The sequence below is a fragment of the Barbus barbus genome, assembly GCF_936440315.1.
Source record: "Barbus barbus genome assembly, chromosome: 23".
NCBI classification, from domain to species: domain Eukaryota; kingdom Metazoa; phylum Chordata; class Actinopteri; order Cypriniformes; family Cyprinidae; genus Barbus; species Barbus barbus.
The window spans coordinates 2013961-2026469 of NC_136751.1; the positions used below are offsets into that span (position 1 = coordinate 2013961).

General features: G+C 39.3%; 1 protein-coding gene across 4 annotated transcripts in view; it reads left to right on the forward strand.

The window, feature by feature from the left end:
- The window catches only part of LOC306842593 (latent-transforming growth factor beta-binding protein 4-like), an 82369-nt gene that overhangs the window by 21337 nt on the left and 48523 nt on the right, over positions 1-12509 (forward strand). The window lies entirely within an intron of this gene.

Here is a 12509-nt window from a genome sequence, read left to right on the forward strand (position 1 = left end):
TTGACTTCAGTTTCCACTCGGGACCTGTTTCCTATTCGGCTCTTGCCTCATGTCCAAGAGAAAATCAACTCCAACAGTCCAGTAACATTGTGACCGATTTATACAAGTGCTGCCTGTAATTATGAACTTATCATACACCAAAGCTTCCTCTGATAAATTTGATACATTTGTGTTTTCTTCTGGTAAACATGTCCGTCCATAAAAGCAGGATGTGATTTATGTGTGTTCTCCACTCAAGCCGTTTGGAGATAAATTGGCATAAACACACATGCCGTGTTTGTGGCATCGAAAGAAATGGTGTTGGCTTCCAGTTCTGAGAAATGTGCAGCTCGTCTCATTTATCAGTTTACTAAACCTCCACCCGTGCTATCAAAACGTCTTTTTAGCTGAGCGGATGGATCCTGGAGGCTACGTCTTTTTCATTGACTTCATGGTCAGTCTGGCATCCAGGCACGAGGCCAAACGCTGGTTGTAATTTTGCTCGTTGGAGTCATTTGACAGCTGAATTATGACGAGAATGATTAGAATCTTTCACGGTAGTGACTGTAAACACGTAGTGAAAGTTTGACTGCTGAAAAAAACTAGATATTTCTTGCCAATGCAATCCAGAGCTCTTTATATATCCATTTATACAAATAACGTCCCTGCCCCCCTGCATTTATCTCAATGGGTTAGATCCTGATTAGACTCATTTGTCTCCGTTATTCTATGGCTCCTAGTCACTTTCTGTGGATTCATGTGGGATTGTTAGTCGTGTTTCTTCTGGATTGTGCTTCGTTTGGCCTGGAAACATTTCATCTTCGCCAAATTGATGTCATATGGTACCGATTTCAAAGCTGCAGACTGTGACCAAAATGCTCACAAATGCGAAAAAGGTGACAATAACTGAAAATCCCAACCTTGGCTCATTGGAAAAGTCTAAGCATGTAGATTCCAGTTGATATGAACACCATATCAACTTTTATTCCTTTTCACACAAATTATGATTATCGTGGCAGATTATCGCTTAACGAAGACTTATTTTTCTGATATTTTGTGCACAGTACTATGTTATGAGCTCAAAACACTTTCAAAAGTGCTTAATTTATAAACAAATACATTGCGATGTTTGCGTCACATAGGAAGCTCCACACGTTTGGCTTTTCTGATCAAGTAAACTTGCTTGTTAGCGCACCCAGTACAGCATTGCACTTATGATGTGAAACGCTCAAGTATGAGTCCAGTGAAACACGAGTTATGACAAAAGAACTCAAAGACTTGTAGAAACATGCTAACATATCTGAACACTACAGTGTAGGTACTATGTAATATTCAGATGCCATGTTATTTTTACCAGACATCTAATTTCCAAATTCCCAGCTTACATACAACAACCAATGTTAAAAAAAGTTTCTAGATTCATGACCATCTGTTTCAGATAAAACTGAATACACTTTTCTTTTTTTTTTTGCGCCACTTACTGGACGTTTCAGTGTCATGAAACGTCCGTAAATGTCACTACAGGCACAGGGCTGGAAAGTCCAGTTCGGTCAAGTTTCCATATGCAGTTTTGTCAGAAATTATCTTGTGAGGTGTTGTTAGTTATTAAGATTTCATGCACCATGAGCCATGATGTTCTATTTGTGAACAAATGACTCTTATGTACCGGTTCCTTTAAAAAAAAAAAAAAAAAAAAAAAAAAAAAGGATTCATCAAATGGCCTCAAGGGGTCTGTCGCAAATGGAGCACCAAGCCCTCACAGCCTTCCTCAGAGTTGTCTGCTAAGTGCAGAGACTTAGAATTTGAATCAGACTCACTAAATGAATCAATAATGAGCTCGCAATTGACTCCATTCCAATTTGTGTATATGGTGTCCATTAGTGAGGTCTAACTGTAAAATTAAAGTTATAAATATTCTATTTTTGGACACATGGTGCACAATTATTGCAGGGATTGAATAGATAAAAAAAAAAAAACACTTTGAACAAATGTATTTTCAATACAACTATAAAAACCATAGTAGTCTCTAAATAATATTCCTTCATCACAGCACAAGAAGCTCGATGAACTGAAGCACTCATTGTTATTTCATTTTGCCTCTCTAGATTTTAAAACGAAGATGAGTTAACAATGCATGTATGTATGCAGATGGGCTGAGCATCTGTGTCCGATCTGAGGCACGTGTTTGTAGGGCTGGTTATAACTCTCCTCCAATAGCTGGCTGCGGGTTTTGGGCGAACAGAGAGTCAAACACGTGGTGCCAAATAAAAGCTTGCAATCCTTCAGCTGCTTTAGCTAAAATGTACTTCCTGCCGTAAGAGAAATCAAGCAGCCATTTCTTCTCGCTGTGTACATACGTGCATCTCTAAGGGTTAATTAGTTAACCTGCAGTGGCCCACAGGGGCCCTGAAACATCTGGACTGTGGCAGAGAGCCAGAGACTATCAGAGGCACTCACAACATGTGTGAGAGTGTGTAAGAGTGTGTTATCGTACATGTACTGTACGTATGTGCGGATGCTTCGTGAAAGATTCAGCTTTCTAAACGGTTCAAATGTCGTCCTAGATTTTTACGATATGGAAAATATTCTTCCATGCAATCATGCTTTGATATCAGTGGAAGTAAACTCATGTGTTAATGGGTTAGAGATTTGTAATGTACAGTAAACTTTTGAACCCTGGTCTACGAGATACATTGGCTTTATATGTTTTTGTCATGACGTTTGCATGACCACAAAGGCACATAAACACTAAGGTTTTCCAAAAAAAACGGGGGGGGGGGGGGGGGTATTGAGAGGGGGTTGCTACAGGGTCATTGCAAAATATATGGTTACATTAATAATAATGAGGATTCAATGAGTGCCTTTACATGCACACTCTTAATGCGATTATAATGAGATTTTGGCAATACTGTGATTAAACTTTAGCTCATGTAAACGCAATAACACTTTAATTTAAATAATGCGATTAAGCTCATAATCGCAGCAAGCATAATCGTATTGACATACGAAGTACGCCAATTTTAATCGAAATACAGGCATGTAAACACCTTAAATCGCAGACGCTCTAACCAAAGTGTGCATGTGCTTGTGACATACATGGATGATGTGATATGCACCTGCAATAATATGCAGATTAGAAACCATAGCGGGGAAGAAAGCGTCGCATTTCTGGGGAAAATACAACTCGCTGCCACCAGTCTCTGTTCCTTACCCTCATCTAAAAATGGCAAGCAGAAAACAATGGCAGTGTAGGCAAACGAATTGCCATGGAATAGCCTACCATACAAAAGTGGCATTAGACGAAAATAAATTTAAAGAGCGGCCAGTAATACACCTGCTCTTTCTGAGTCCATCATTTGTGCTGTGCAGTGGGATATGTGAATAATGGCAGTAAACAAATTAACCACAATTCTTAGCGAATAATAAGAATAATGGAAATTGCATGTAAACGGGAGTGAAGAGCTTTGCTCTTGACATGTAAACATCATAATGCGATTAAGTCCTTACTCTGATTATTGGAAATAACCACATTATTCGTGCACATGTAAATGTAGTCAATGAGAAGCACCACCAATCAATCAATCAATCAATAATTTTCCTAAATAAATAAAAAAAACTTCTTTGTAGTAAAGGAAAACAATTTGGGAGAGAAAAATGAATACTTCTTCAGCGACAACACATTGAGTTGATGAAAAGTGACTGTAAATACATTTACATAAAGACTATTTCTATTTCAAATAAATGATGTTATTTTGAACTTTCCATTCATCAAAGAATCTTAAAAAATACTTTCAAATAGCATTCACTCTGAAAATGCTTGTAAATTTCACAATTAATAAGATTTTTACAGTGTAGTATCCTTTTTCAGTGAATTTGCTAAAATGAGTGTTAAATATTACTTAAACAGCTTAAAGTATATTTGTTTCAGTTAATGTTAAGGAAATGCCTCTAATATATTTTCCAGAAATACTTTGGGATCATTTGCTTTATCTTTATACGATGTAAATATTAAAAAAGCCAGTAATTCTATTGTTTTAGCAACAATGTTATCTTTCTGATAGGTGTAATATTTGTCTTTCGAAAGCCCCATTTACACTAGTGCATTTTCGTTTTAAAATGGTGTTTTAGAATGAAAATGATCCCCGTTTACACTGAGGTTTCCGCTGCTTTTCAGAAATTATCTCCGTTTACACTACCCAACCGAAAACGTATGTCACATGACCATTCATGCAGGTACAGCCATATATGTATAGGTAGATGCCCTATTATTTAGATGGCAGATGTGTCTGTGTGCTTGGAGCGGTCGAATGGGGAATCTACCCATACAGATCTATGGGTACAACTATGAGCATGATGTTATTGTTTACACGGTCGTCATGGATATACAGAGGCAATGTGGGCAGCCATGCCATCGTTTTCAAAAGTCTCTGTTTTGCTCCGTTTACACTGAAATGCAACCCTGGAGTTTTCAAACTAAAACAGGGTTTGCAGCATTTTCAAACGTCTCCTGAGTAGTGTAAACGATAGGTGTAAATGTAGCAAAAGTTATGCGTTTTAAAATGAAAATGCACTAGTGTAAACAGGGCCTAATATTAGCCTTTCAAAAATGATCATTGGTCAGCAAATCCGTATGTCAGACATACTGGCTATTGCCATTGAAATGAATTGATTTGCAGCTTTCTCTAGTCTATCCCAGAGCACAGCACACGAAGAGGACGCTTTAACGGCATGTGTCTTTAATTTACCTCAAAATAGTTCTGCTGTTTTCCCCTTTGACTTGAGTGATGATGCAGTCAGCCTTGAAGTTCATAGACATGTGCCCAAAACGTGTTTGCATCGGTTGATAATTCTTCCAAACTAGTTTATATAAAAGAATTCATATGTCGAATTTAACACGTTGTTTTAAACGCAACCCTAAACTGGTCTAGTCGAGTCTGTCAGGATCTCCTTCCTTCATTTAAGCTGAAAGATGTCAGATACGCTCAGCGCTTTTCTCTGAATGAATCTTTGAAGTGCAAATGAAACCTTCTCCTTGGACCTTCTCCAATGAAAATGGCTTTTTCTTCCATTGGTGTCCTGTCAAGATTTTTATAATTCTGTTGTTTCAGTCAAGCAGCGTATTCCTGGCCTTTCTTCATTTCAAAAGAATTTTATTTACATATTTGCCCCTCGCTGAAAGTGTAGATTTGGCTTTCTTTTATCTGCATGAAGCCAATATTTATCCGAACCCTCAATGGTTTCAAAACAACAGAATATCTGTGGTCCAGAAATGAAGGTGGAAAGCTAGAAAATGAAAAGGTACTGGAGATTTCCAGCTTTAGTTTTATGAAGTGTGAGGGTGTTGCCAAATGTTTGTGTTTACACAGATGAGCTGAAGAACAAGCTCTCATCCTAGTTCAAAAACCACCACGTTTCATTCATCTCCAAACGCACAAACCTCTGCCACATCATCTCCAAACAACGCCCAACCTCCCTCTCTTTCTCATTCACATCCAAGTATGTGTATGTATGTATGTATGTCAAGTATGTAAATAATACAATGGAATGGTTAATATACAGATCATGAGCTCATATACATAATTATCTTGTTAAAATGAGGGAATTATTGGGCCTATACTGAACTGGTGTTAGATAGCTTCTTACTGTTGTTGAAGGCTATACAGCTTAACCACTGTAGGCATGACAAAAACCAGCATGAAATTCACCAAAACTAGTTTATAACGAATTTACCCTCGCTAAAGAAAAGCAGACAAATGAATGGATTTAATCTGATTCAGAGGTGGAAATTTAGAAGTCATGTTGAAAGAAAATGTCTAAACAATTCACTGGTCCATTGACGACATCCAGAAACAAGAAACATCCTTTAAATATCTTTCTGATGTTCAAAATTATTTGTGCGCCCATATCTCACAGTGACTTTTCACAGTGACTTCAAGCCTATAAAACACACAGACTATAAATAGTGACACCCTAACCTCACCCTAGCAACCACCCCGTAGACTTCCATTGAAAAAAGATGAGGAAAATCTCTGGATCAGAACATCGTAGAGACAAGCATGTTGGCTTTTTTGGCTCTTTTATTATTATTTTTTGACCCAGATAAGTAGTCTTTAAATATCTGACAACTACCTAACCACACCCTAGCAACCATAGAGTAAAATGAACAAGCTAAATATCTGCATTATAACATCATACCCAGGTAATTATTTTGCGAACATTGTTTTGAAATGTTTCCTTGCAACCATTCAGAGGAGGACCCTAGCAACCATATAGTAAAATGAGAAAGCTATATCTCTTCATTAGAATAGAGATATTTGAGTTGGATCTTTTGATTGTTAACAGGCTTCAGGGATCACCCTGGCAATTGTCTTGTCATGCCCCTAGCAACTGTATAGAGGACCCTAGCAACCACATTACACTGTGAAGAAACCATATTTCAGCTCCAGAACTCCGAACTGATATGTGATTTGTCTCTTTTGACTCAGGCTGTCCATTCAGGCTCGCTCAAGCCAACCTCAAAGTTTATTCGCAAATTTTAGCCTCTAGTTTGATGTTTATGTTTTCTAGGAATTATAAAATAGTACCACAAATAGGATTTCAAACAATGTATGCATATAACAGAATCAGTGTTGACCCGGCACTGAACCCTGCCATAAAAATGGATACCTGTGGACTTTGGATGCTGTTCAGCTTCCGCTAAACCCTGGCTAATAGAGGTGTGTGTGTGTGTCAAGGAAACAAGGTAAATCTTATCTAACTGAATATAATTGGTTGGGTGACCTCAGCGTGTTTTAAGTCTCAAAATGAAACTGCTCAGATTTCTCTCATCTCCCACACACAAACTCTTGTCAGCGACAGCTGGGAGGAAACGGATCAGCCAAAGACAGCAGATCTTAACCATCTCCTTGCTGTTTGGGTTTACTTTAAAGAACAAAAAAAGATATCATGTTTGTCATCTTCTCAGTGAATTTTATTCATATTAAAATGTTTCCAAACATTGTGCTGTTTTTCTTGCTTCATTTTAGTCAATATTTGAATTAGAAAAAGTACTTTCCTTCCTTGATAAACATGTTTCATAATGGCATCTGTACCATTTTTACTACAAACTCCATTAAATAAGATCAAGAAATACTGTGTATTCCGCACTTAAGGTCAATGTAGGTTGCAAACTGGGTTGACAAAGTAAAAGCAGAAATTTTACATCAGTAATTGGACATACAGTTGGATCGAAAATCTGAGACCACTAGTGAACATTTGTCTGTTTAGTTTTTTTTTCCTCTGTTGCATTTTAATTTTACAGAAACTTTAGACTGTACTTTAATTATACTATAGTTTTATAAATATAAAATATTGAAGTTATTCAATTCTATAAATTTTAATACTCTAATATTGGATTTGTTAAAATGTTATTACAATAATCATCATACGTCATCTTTAGAATAACTGGAGTTTAATTACAAAAAAAAAAAAAAAAAAAAAAAAATGCACTGTAAAACGTGGCATCCTGCAATTGTTACCTTAAAATAGCAATTGCTGCTTTATTTAACCCATGATTGTCATCAGTTGAACTACACGGTCACACACTGGAGAGGCATACAAGGATGAGTAAGGGAAGAGTTTCTTTATTAAACAAACTGAAGGCAACCTCAACAGGTAAGTGCAATAAATCAGATTTCAATGAAGCGCAGTAAACTGGAGGAATCAATCATTATCTTTACCTTTAGTAGAACCAACTGGAGGAAGACATCCACAGAGCCACAGGGATCCAGCAGGTAAGTGATAAGACAGACAAAGAGCTTGTAACCTCGAGACCACATAATGAGGGTATAGATTGAGTGGAGTCTAATAGGGAGCTTGATTAGTGGCAACAGGTGAGGATTCCCTGATGGAGGTCAGGTGTGAGTGATTGCAGATGGAGTGCAGGTGAGTGGCAAGAGGGATGCTGGGAATTGTAGTGCATTCCAACTGGTGACTGTGACAGTTACCCCCCCCATGGGCCACAGACAGATTACCAATGACTACTATGGCTGTGACAGGGTAGGCCATAGGTTCACAGACAACCTCCCTGGTCATGGCGGGACATTCCAGGGGTTCTTGATTGGCCTCTTTTGCCTTTAGGATTGAAGTTAGCATTAGCACAAGCTCAAGTACTAGAACTGGTTCTGGAGCAGAGATCTTGGAATTTGAGACCCTCCCTGGGCCAGTCTTGGGAACAGGATGGTGCTCTAGAAGAGCGAGCGCTTGAGGGTGCTCTGGCGGAGCGGGCACTTGAGGAGCGGAGCTGGCTGAGATCAGTGAAGATGGAGGATTGGAATAAGGATCAGGTGTCCTTCCTGGGCTCAACAGGGAACTCCTGGCCGTGACTTGAGAACTAGATTCTTCGGGACTGGGAACGGCACTCCTGGCCATAACTAGAGGACTGGATTCTCTGGGATCGAGAACCGCCATTCTCTCGGGGGTAAACTTAAACTGGAATCTCCTCTTGGTTAAACTGTGGAACTGGAACCCTCCATTGGCTGCACTCGCTAATGGGGTTGCGCTTACGTGGAGCAGGCACTGGCCTCCCAGTGCCTGCGAGGAGCAGGCTCTGGAGGGCGCTGTCGAGGGGCCAGGACTGGAGGGCGCTCTAGGCCTCAGCCTGCGGCAGGTTTGAGTTTACCGCAGCTGGCGAGAGAGACAGCAGAGTCATCATCTGTGGGCTTTGTTCTGAAATGGGTGCTTGGTCTGGAATGAGTTCTTGAATGGACATTAGGACTGAAGGTAGCCTTACAGGGACTCGCCACAGAACTGGAAATTGGAGACTGACGCAGATTTACACCTGCACTGTGGAGAGCATCCTGACAGGCTGCATCACCGCCTGGTTTGGAAACAGCACTGCTGGCAACCGCAAAGCTCTGCAAAGGGTCGTGCGAACTGCCCGTCACATTGTTGGAGGTGAGCTTCCCTCTCCTGGAGATCAACACCAGGCGGTGTATAAAGAAAGCCCGGAGGATCATCAATGACTCCAGCCACCCGTCCCACAGACTGCTCTCTCTGCTGCCCTCAGGAAGACGTCTCCGCAGCATCCGATCCCGCACTAGCCGACTGAGGGATAGCTTTTTTCCTCAGGCTATCAGGCTAATGAACAGTAAAAACTAATACACCCTACAGCACACTCCCACTTTACAATATACCACGCACTGCACTTTAATCCCATACAGTTCAAACTGGACTACCAGTACACTACTGCACAAATACAACAATCTTTTTGCCAGCACTGGATACCATCCAATGCACATCCATGACATTTGCACATCCGGTTTATATATAATCTGCTGCATCTTCGCATATTACTTTGTGTATATAACGTAGAATGTGTACTACATACTGTGTATAATGTGTATCGGTAACTGTATGTCTGTCTAATAGTACACTATGTGTACTGAGTATATGTATGTGTATATTACACATTGTCATCTGTATAAGTCTGTACGTATGTATGGTAATGTCTATATGTAAATTGTTTCTGCAGTGTCTGGAGCACGCTCTCAAGAATTTCACTCACGAAGGCACACGTGCTGTGGTGATGTGACAATAAAAGTGATTTGATTTTTGATTTGATTTGATTTGGGAGCTAGAATGGATTCATTGCGTTGATTGAATGTGGATTTTGAACTTGAGTGTCAGAGTGGAATTCATCTTCATAGTCTTCCTGATGGAAATGATAGGTGGATCCGCAGCTGTTAGAAATAAGCTTCCGTGCCCGATGAAATGTGGAAGGGCTAGTTGGAATATTGGAAGCCCTTGCGGCAGTGTTAGGAGACTTGGGACTTACGGTTTTATCCACCGGGCAGTCAGTCACCTCTCCAACAGTGAAGGAAGAACCACAGTGCATATTTAATATAGTGTTCCAGAGAACAGGTGGTATCAGATGCCGACATTTGTCGATAGAGATGGTCATCCAATTCACCCCAGAAGATGGTCTTCAAGGTTCTTTCCTTCAATGGAACTCTATTGGAAATATTGATAGATTCCTAAACATAATCCTCAATAGGGTGGCCATCTTGAAAAACCTTGAGAAGAGAAATCAGAGGGTTTGAAGAAAGCATGTCCATAGTTATTGTTGAAGTTATGGTCTGGTCTTCTGTCACACACTGGATGGAGAAGCATACAAGGACTAGTAAGGTAAGAGCTTTATTAAACCCACTGAAGGCAACCTCAACAGGTAAGTGCAATAAGGCAAGGCAAGGCAAGTTTATTTATATAGCACATTTCATACACAGTGGTAATTCAAAGTGCTTTACATAAAAGAAAGTGAAATAGACATTAAAAATCAATAAAAACACGGAAATAAAAATAATAAAAACAAGGAATTTTAAAATGATACATAAATGGATTTAAAATAAATTTAAAGAAAATGATTATACATAAAATTAATTGCAGTCAGTTTGGACATATAGCACAGTGCTCATTCAACAAATGCACAGTTAATCAGATGAGTTGAGTCTTGATTTAAATGTGGCTAATGTTTTAGCACATCTGATCTCTTCTGGAAGCTGGTTCCAACTGTGGGCCGCATAATAGCTAAAAGCAGACTCCCCTTGTTTTGTGTAAACCCTTGGTATTTCTAACTGACTCGATCCTAATGATCTGAGTGGTCTGTTTGGTTTATATTCAGTGAGCATATCAGCAATATATTTAGGTCCTGGGCCATTGAGTGACTTATAAACAAGTAAAAGTACTTTAAAATCAATCCTAAATGTAACTGGAAGCCAGTGTAAGGACCTGAGGACTGGTGTGATATGCTCAGTTTTTCTGGTTCTAGTCAGAATCCTGGCAGCAGCATTCTGGATGAGCTGCAGTTGTCTAATGGTCTTCTTGGGAAGGCCGGTGAGGAGACTATTACAGTAATCCACCCTGCTGATGATAAAGGCATGAACAAGTTTCTCCAAGTCTTGACTGGAAACAAAAAATGTTTTTGAGATGACAGTATGCTGATTTAGTTACTGCTTTGACATGACTACTGAAACTAAGGTCTGTCTCCAGAATCACCCCAAGATTTCTGACTTGATTTTTAGTTGTTTGACCCCTAGAGTCAAGGTATGCATTCACCTTGAGAACTTCATCTTTGTTTCCAAATGCAATGACTTCAGTTTTCTCCTTGTTTAACTGAAGAAAGTTCTGGCACATCCAACCGTTAATTTCATCAATGCATTGGCAGAGGGAGTCAATGGGGCTGTAGTCATTTGGAGATGAGGCTAGGTAAATCTGGGTATCATCAGCATAGCTGTGATAGGCAATTTGGTTCTTCCTCATTATCTGACTTAGTGGGAGCATATACAGGCTAAACAAGAGCGGTGCAAGAATTGAGCCTTGTGGGACTCCACATGTCATGGCTGTCCACTTAGACTTATGCTCTCCTATACTCACATAATAACCTCTCCCTTCTAAGTATGACCTGAACCATTTGAGTGCCATCCCAGAAAGCCCGACCCAGTTTTCCAGTCTCTCTAGAAGTATGTTATGATTGACAGTGTCAAACGCAGCACTAAGATCTAGTAGTACCAGCACTGATATTTTGCCAGAATCAGAATTGAAGCGAATATCATTTATTATCTTAATGAGTGCTGTCTCTGTGCTGTGATGTGCTCGGAAACCAGATTGAAAATTGTCCAGGTATCCATTTGAGTTTAAGTAGTTGTTCAGCTGATTAAAAACTACCTTTTCAATAATCTTACAAAGGAAGATTTTATATGGGTCTATAGTTGATCAACATGGTGTTATCAAGATTGCGCTTTTTCAGACTTATTGCGCATAAGTCAGATTTCAATGAAGCTCAATAGACTGAGGAATCAATCGTCCTTATCTTTCCCTTTAGTAGAACCAACTGGAGAAAGACAGCTACAGGGATCCAGCAGGTAAGTGATAAGACAGAAGAAGAGCTTGTAATCTCGAGACCACATAATGAGGGTATAGATTGAGTGGAGTCTTATAGGGAGCTTGATTAGTGGCAACAGGTGAGGAGGATTCCCTGATGGCGGTCAGGTGTTATTGATTGCAGATGGAGTGCAGGTGAGTGGCAAGAGGGATGCTGGGAATTGTAGTGCATTCTGACTGGTGAGTGTGACATATGCAGGTTGGATTTATGGATGGTAAATAACATTTTTGACTTGAATAAAAACTATTTTTAGTGTGACTCAGTATTAGGCAGCATAATTAGAGAAAGCAAAAAAAAAAAACAAAGCTTTTCTACAAAGAGTTAACATGGTCAGTGTCAAATTTGATTAGTGACCTAGAAATAGATTTTTCATCATTTGTTTTACATTTTTATCAAATCCCTAAAGTCTCCTCTTTATTTCCACAATTAAATTAGATTTTAAACCTCAAATTAACGATGTGGTCACAGGACACCACTGAGTTTTCGGATTGGAGGAGCAGAAAAGTAATACTTACTGGTGACGCCAACTGGACAGTTTTGATGAATCATTATGAAAGAAAACTATTCTATTGTGATTTGATTTTATGTTGAAGATTAGATTTAGTTTTGTTCT